The sequence below is a fragment of the Piliocolobus tephrosceles genome, unplaced genomic scaffold (assembly GCF_002776525.5).
Source record: "Piliocolobus tephrosceles isolate RC106 unplaced genomic scaffold, ASM277652v3 unscaffolded_20842, whole genome shotgun sequence".
Lineage (NCBI taxonomy): Eukaryota > Metazoa > Chordata > Mammalia > Primates > Cercopithecidae > Piliocolobus > Piliocolobus tephrosceles.
Window position 1 is genome coordinate 1 of NW_022303024.1, and position 8,391 is coordinate 8,391.

Below are 8,391 nucleotides of genomic sequence, written 5' to 3' on the forward strand. Positions count from 1 at the left end.
AGAACAGAATACTTTGAAATTTTGATGATGTCAAAAACTAAGAACTTAGCCCTAAATATTACAAAGAATAGGGGCAGAAGAACCCGTTTCCTCAAATGGCATTTGAGTATTCTTTACAATGGAAACGTTCTCTCCCAGCCTGTGATGGCCAAGAGTTGTTCCTCTGACAATGGCACTGACCTTACCCTATCAAAAATATGAACATCTGCATGGTTTCATGGTTCACATTTTTTTAATCCATTCTGTTGTGAGAATCAAATGGTTCACAGCATGTGGCTCCTCTGTGGGACTCCTCAAGTCCTTTCTAGGTCTGAAGACTGTTCTTTGAATCAAAGACAACTTCTGGGGATGTACCAAATCTCCCATTAGAAAATTATTTAGATCAAGATATTTTAACCTTTTAACTCTTTCTCAAACAAAATTATTTCATTTCTCCTTTAATGTTATTTTAAATTTCAAAATACACAGATAGCATGCCTAAAATAAAATCAAGGGAATGATAGTTTCAGAACAAAAACTGTGGTAATTTTGAAAACACAAAAGCTAAGACCACTGATTAGATCTATGTGGACACCAAGTCCACCACAAACTGTTCTGTCCTCCGGGTCTCTGCCCACATCTTTCCCTTGCCTGAGATTCCTTCTGCTTCCCATCCTTCCAAATGCTGTATTTCCCCCCTGCTCACTGCACCCTCTGCCTCCCTAGTTCAAGCGATTCTCCTGCCTCAGACTCCTGAGTACCTGGAATTACTGATATCTGCCACCACATCTGGCTGTTTTTTTTGTATTTTTGGTAGAGATGAAGTTTTGCCATCTTGGCCAGGCTGGTCTCAAACTCCTGACCTCAAGTGATCTGCTTGCCTCGGCCTCCCAAAGTGCTGGGGTTATAGGCATGTGCCACCGTGTCTGGCCCATGGTTATCATATGATAATCAATAGGGTACTTAGAGTTCTTAGTACTTTTAATTTCCTCTTATAGCTGGTATTTGGTGTAATGAAAAACACTTTACTAGGAATCAGAAGATTTACTTGGGCAGGTCACAAGCTGACTTATTGTTCAAATTATTCATCCAAATAATGAGAACCTTAACACACTGTGGCAAAAAAGAATCAATGAAGAAACTATGTGAGAGATTTTAAAACTGAAAATGGTATGACTCATAACTTCATGTATTTGTCTCAATTTTAGGTGACATACTAAGATCATACACTTACATTCTTGGAATTCTTACAACAAAATATGGAAAAGCTATACTGGTCCATTTTATAATCACATTTTCAAATGTTTTCATACATTTATCCTGAATTTGCAGATTTTTATCCAAATCCTTTCCTTGATCATTTTTTTGTTCTCATATATGATTCTGAACAAAAATGACCCATTTTCCTTTCCTATGCTTATGGGAATATTGAGTCAACATACACAATTTTATAAACCAGCACATAAAACTACAGCAGAATACTTACGTCTTTTTTCCCCATTCAGTAAGGGCTTCATTAAAAAGGCATTTTAACATTGAACCATGAAAAACAAAAGAACTATGGCTTGGAGGCTAGTAAAAGGCTGGTGTAGTGAGTAAGAGACACAAAGGTTAAGTATTTACTCTTTTTCAGTCTTGTGTTTATTTTGCATAGCTAAGTCTTTGGCTGGGTTACCTAACACTGAACTTCCAAAACTGACCATGTGGTTTTATGCCAAGAGAAGTACTTTTTATAGCAATTTTACTGCCAAAACCAAAACAGCCTAGAGAAGCTTTAAAGGTAACAAAATAAAACGGTACACAATTCTAAACAACTCTGCTTCACACCCAACCTGGGACTTCCACTCACTGTAATAGTATATTTGTGATCAACTTTGTAACGAGCTGTCAAAAGGAGACCTCTAACATCTGCTCATGAAGGAATCACTTCAGCATGTCCTGCTCTGCAGCAGAAAACACATGGGAATCACTCAGAACTCCGGATTTCCAACAGAGTAGCATTTCCCAGAGAATAAGACAGAGGGCACCATCCTCTGAGATGCTGTCAGGAGCACTAGTAAATGAATTTGGGAAAAATAGAAAATGGCAATAAGGCTCCAGGAAGTCCTTTGATACAAGACATTTTGAACCTAGTTTCCTCCAAACCTTGCAATCCCCACAAAAAAAAATCTATGAACATTCCACTATATTAGCACTCACAGAACACTTGGGGAGATACGGCAAACATTAGGCTGAAGGCGTCAGGTAAGTAAACTTTTAAAACACAATATTGAAAAAAATAGAAATTTAAAAATTAAAACAGAAAAGCAAAATTAAAAGATAGGTAAATAAATACAAAATTTTAGCAAACAATATTGGGCTGGGCAAGGTGGCTCAGACCCATAATCCTAATACTTTGTGAGTCTGAGTGGGGTGGATCGCTTTAGCCGGGGAGTTCGAGACCAACATGAGCAACATAGTGAAACCCTGTCTCTATCAAAAGTACAAAAATTAGCTTGGCCTGGTGGCATACGCCTGCCATCCCAGCTACTCAGGAGGCTGAGGTGGGAGGATGGCTTGAGCCCGGGAGGCAGAGATTGCAGCGAGCAGTGATTGCACCACCCACTCCATCCTGGGGCAACAGAGCAAGATCCTGTCTCAATAAAATTAATTAAGTAAATAATAAAACCAATATTTCTTTACTGTGTGGGGAAACTCAAAATGAGCTCAGCACATCCATGTGTAATACTAAGGTTTTTCTTTCTCCCACCCCCCACGCTTTTGTTTCTCTGAGCTTTTACAGATGAATATCATGTCCAGATAACTATTCTGTAGTATCAACATGATGGTTAATATGTATTCTGATTATACAGAACGATTCTTAACACGATGTTAGCTCCCAAAACACATACATAAGCATGTAAAGGAAATACAACTGAAAAAATAACTATAGCAACAAAACTCTTCTGGAGAGAGTTCTGTAGTCTGAAGTAGTCACTCATATTTTTACCCTAAATGCAACTATTACTATCTCAACCATAGAAATGATCAAAGTAAGGGCTGGAGATATTTAGATTTTAATCACCATAATGTGGATTATGTCACATAATGGAATTAGTCAGCTGAATGTTTGAAAATCCTCAAGTTACTTTAAATTACTCATATTTTGAGGGTCTACAGAACATTTCATAACTAACCTAGCAAACTGTGACCTTTACCCCACTTCTGTAAGACTTCCAATCACAAAAAAGAAGCAATACAAATTTCAGTAAAACTGCATGTCTCTGTTTTTTCATCAAAATACTTCATATAGCCATAGATTTTAAACCATTACATCTTATCCAGATTCCATATTAGATCATTAACATTTCTTCTAGATCTTCTTGTTATTCTTTTGTAACATTTATTTTTAGTATCTTAAAAATACTTTATTAACTATAACATGTTCAGAAAAGTACACAAAATATACCTTAACGTAGACCTTAACAAGTTATTCTAAATTATTTGTCCATGTAACCACCAACCCTGGTCCAGAAAGATATTCCAGCCAGGATCCAAGAAGCCCACAGATGTACCTGTCAGTTCACACCTCCCTACCTCCCACCTAGATGGACTCCTTACCCTACCCTGTGTGTAATCACCTCTTTTTTCTTGATAGTTTTACTGCCCAACCATGAACCCATAAATAAGTGTTTCTCTTCATTTATGAAAAGTTTTCTTTTCATTTCTGTTCTATGGCTCCTTGGAGGGCAGCAGACCATTACAATAGGTAAGACTTTCTTTCACTCTAAGGACTGATTGTCACTCCACTGCAGGCGACAGTTTTTTTGTTACCTTTAAAGCTTCTCTAGGGTGTTTTGTTTTGCCTCCACTAAGAATGTATGCCCTAACCAACATGAGTTTTGCCTATTTTTGAACTGTGTATAGAGGAAATTGTACAAAATAAGTTTTGAGGGTCTGCTCTCTTTTGCTCAACATAGTGTTGAAGATCTGCCCATCTCGTCCCACATAGCTGTAAGCCATTTTATGAATACCACAATCTCCAGCTTATTGGAATGAACATTTGGGTTCTTCTCTGTTTGGGGCTATTATAAATGATGCTGCTCTGAACATTCCTGTGTCTGCTGGCACCTATGTACTCATTTCTTGTGGAGTATATATCCACAAGATTCCTGAACCATAGGGCATGAGTATCTTCCACTTTACCAAACTGCTTTCCAAAACACTTGTACAAATATACACCCCCATTAGAAGGATATAGAGCCTCCTAACAACTTTCTTACCTTAAAAGATAAGCAAAATGTCTCCTATCCCTTGTTTTTCTTTTAAGATCTGAAGATCATTGTGCAAAGGACTATCAGGGTCAACCTCGAGAATTACAAAACAAAAAAAACAATTCAAACAGAAAGATTATTATTATTATTATTTGTACTAACTCAAAAATGAACCAATCTGAAAGTTAAAAGAGAGCAACTAGGGTAAGTTCCAGAAAGAAGAGATCTTAAGCTGCTCTATATCCCTGGGAAAAATGGAGGCCACTGTAGCTTTCAGCTCCTGTAGAATAAATGTCCCAAAGAGATCATAATAGCCTAAATCTAATCTAATAAGGGGGTTCAGAGTTTGTAGTCATTCTAAAGGAAAAGAGTCACACGTATATAATTTTCTCAAGAATTCAAAAAAAGTTTAATATGCTTTCCTAAACTTGTATTACTAGCCAAGGTGTTCCAGGAGGAAAATTTGCCATGGACAGAACTGTTAAAAGTTAAATCACTAAAAAATCAGTATTTTTCTACAACTGTCATATATATATATATATGTGTGTGTGTGTGTGTGTGTGTGTGTATATATATATCCCATATGTATCTCACCCCTCGCTCCCTCTTAGTTTTGTTTTATGAGACAGGGTGTCTTACTCTGTCACCCAGGGTGGAATATAATGGTGAATCACAGCTCATTGCAGCCTTGACTTCTCCACGCTCAAAAGATCTTCCTGCCTCAGCCTCCCACCAACCCTGGTAGCTGGGACTACAGGTGTACTCCACCTATATATTTTAAAAGTAACAACATAACTACCTCCAAAATAAGAGTTGATTATGTTGCTTTAAAAACTGGGGGAAAAAAAATCACAAAAATCAACTTGTTAATCATTCTCTGTAGAATGAAATGTATTACTCTTATTTACTTATCAAGCAATATTGCTCAAACTTTTTGTCAGAAGATAAAAATCATGTAAATGTTCACTCTATCAGGAAGATGACAAAAAGAATTCCAACAGGCCTAGAAAACCAATAGCATACTCATCCTATCTTACCCCCTACATCTTTTGGAACTTGATTGCATTCAAGTTTCACAAAATAAAGCTAGTAAACATTTCCATTTCTGTCCAGTTTTAAGAAATGACATTTATAATCTGACAACAGAAAAGAACAAAAGAACAATAAAAAGAACAGGGATTTAGAGATCCTTACCTGTCTTATAACTCTGTGATCTGTATATATCCCTGAGCCCTTTCATAAGTCTATCTGAAGCTTGCACTGACCCAGACACTGCAGGTTGAAACAGAAAGGCCGCTGTTTACCAGGGTCAACTGAATCAACTAATGTAAAGATTTGAGGTATTTCAACCTGCTCTAAAAGATTACAGTAGCCAGGCATGGTGGCTCACACCTATAATCCCAGCACTTTGGGAGGCTGAGGCAGGTGGATCACTTGAGGCCAAGAGTTTGAAATCAACCTGGCCATCAGGATGAAACCACATCTCTACTAAAAAATTACAAAAGTCGGCCAGGTGTAGTTGTACGTGCCTGTAGTCCCAGATGCTCAGGAAGCTGAGGCAAGATAATCAGTTGAACCTGCAAGGTGGAGGTGGTAGTGAGCTGAGATGGTGCCACTGCACCCTAGCCTGGGCCACAGAGCAAGGCTCCATCTCAAAAGAAAAAAAAAAAGAAAAGAAAAAAGGAAAAGATTACAATAAAAATTGATCACTACTCAACAATCTAAGAAGTGAAAAAAAAAATACAATTAAATGAAGCATTATAAAGTTTCAAGAGAATATAAAACTAGACACAAGTGGTTCATTTCCTTTTTCTTATCACCTAAAAACCTCTAGCCAACATGTTCATACCACCATGGACTCCATGATAGCCTAGATTTCAGTATGAGCCTATTCCAAACCCCAGCAATTTTTGAAAATACTAGAAGACACTCAAGGTGACATTATTAACTAAAATAGGCTTCCATTCATAAGACTACAAGCAAGAATATTACACAGACGGTCTAGTTCACACATTAGACACTGAGAACCAAGTGCACCTACATGCAACTGGTTTCAGTTTTTCAGTGCAGGGACTTCTGTAATGATGAAAACACATCGATATCTTATCCTAAGACTAAATAGAAATGGAATTACTTTTTGGTCATGTGAAACTAAAGGTTTTAAAGACTGCACTAGACTTTGAAGGGGAAAAAATCAAATTGATAAAAATATTACTTCCTAGCTATGTAACCATGAAGTCATTTCATATCTATAAAATATGAGAAGTTTTTCTTATCTCTAAAATAGCAAGAGTACCTATTTCGCACAGTGGCTATGGTGACTAAATGAAAAGCTCTATAAAGTATTTAGCATAGTATCAGTCATGCAAAAGTGTTCAATAATTTATACTTCTTTTGAAGAGAACTCAAACTGGAATTGATCACAAGACACAGAAAGTACAATGACATTAATTCAAATGCTACAATCTTAGTTTTGTAAATAATCCAGTTAGGGGGGAGTAACTACATTTCTTTGTTGTATGAAAAACTACCTATTAAATTAACATATAAAGAAGATTGAAGGAGGGAGAGTTAGCTATCTGATTTCAACATTTGGCATTTACTTTCCTAACAATTCATTTCCTGTTTTGGAGAACCTGTGACCAAGACAATGTGACTGGTCCTTGGATATTGTGGAGTTGGTAAATAGCTCTAATACAAGGCAGGAAGCAGTAAGTGTTCAGAGAAACATCAGATGTTTCCCTACACCGTCTAAGCATTTTATGTGTATACATGCATCATTTTAATTTATTTTTCTTTTTTTTTTTTTTAATATACTAATAATGTTTATTGAGGAAATCAGGGTAAAACTAAAATAACAAAGTACGTAAAAAAGGGGTAATTGAAGTGAAGGCATTTTTTTTTTTTTTTAGGTGGACAGGAAGTAGAATTTATTGGTGAGTATTAAGAGGGAGCAGCACAGTGGAAGACCTCATGAGTGCAGGGCCTGACACTTGTCCAGAGCACCACGATTGGGAACGTACTTGACCCATCTGGGATGAGCCGCTTCTCAGCCACCATGTCTTCAAATTCATTGGCATTGAACTTGGTGAAGCCCCACTTCTCTGAGATGTGGATCTTCTGGCAGCTGGGGAGCTTGAACTTGGCCCTGCACAGGGCCTCAATCACATGCTCCTTGTTCTGCAGCTTGGTGCGGATGGACATAACTTGGCCAATGTGAACCCTGGCCACAGTGCCCTGGGGCTTTCCAATGGCACCTCGCATGCCTGTTTGGAGCCTACACTGGGGTAGTACAAGGTCAGAAACATGAACATCCATCTGAAAGGTCTGTCTCCAAGGTCCCTTAGAGCAACCCATACAACAAACAGGCTGCATCACTACCATGGAAGCTGCTGTTTGCAGCCATTGCACACTGGGCCTCCATGAGGAAAGGAACTCAGTCGGCTTAATTGGCTGCAGGTTAATTTATTTTTCATAGCAACCATCCAAAAGATATGTACTGTCTATCCATATTTTAGAGTTGAGAAAAGTGAAACCATACAAGGTGTGTTTGTCACCAAACTCAGTGTTCCTTTCCCATCCTGCTGCTTCACACCAAAGAGATGTTAAGTCAAAAGAGAAACATTACTTTCGGTCTGGTCAGAGCAGGATGGATCAAAGTCAGCTTCATGAAGGAGAAATAATTGGAGCTGTGTTTTGTAGGAGAGAATGAATTTGATTATACAGATGCCACAGAAGGAAGGTCAGCAGAGAAAACAGCATAGACAAGCTGGAAAGGGGCATATACAGGGATCAGCAGGTGGTTCCAGGATGTGAAGAGCAGATGAACAGGGTAAAAAGTGGCTATTCATAGATGAGAAAGATAACCTTGGGCAACAAGCCATATCAGCGTGGCTGGGCATGGTGGCTCATGTCTGTAATCCCAGCACTTGGGCAGGGTAAGGTAGCAGGAGTGCTTGAACTCAGGTGTTCAAGACCAGCATGGTCAACACAGTGAGACCTCATCTCAACTAAAAATCAAAAAAATTAGCTTGGTGTGGTGGCACATACCTGTAGTCTGAGACACTAGGGAAGGTGAGGCAGGAGGACCACTGGAGCCTTGGAGATAAAGGCTAGTTACAGTGAACTATGATTGTGCCACCGCACTCTAGCCCAGGTG

General features: G+C 38.3%; 1 non-coding gene across 1 annotated transcript; it reads right to left on the reverse strand.

Moving 5' to 3' along the window:
* Positions 1–7,557: 7,557 nt before the first annotated feature.
* LOC111522944 lies at positions 7,558–7,691 on the reverse strand. Its single transcript, XR_002725379.1, has one exon. It is a non-coding gene; the product is annotated as a small nucleolar RNA SNORA70 (small nucleolar RNA).
* Between the last annotated feature and the right edge of the window lie 700 nt (positions 7,692–8,391).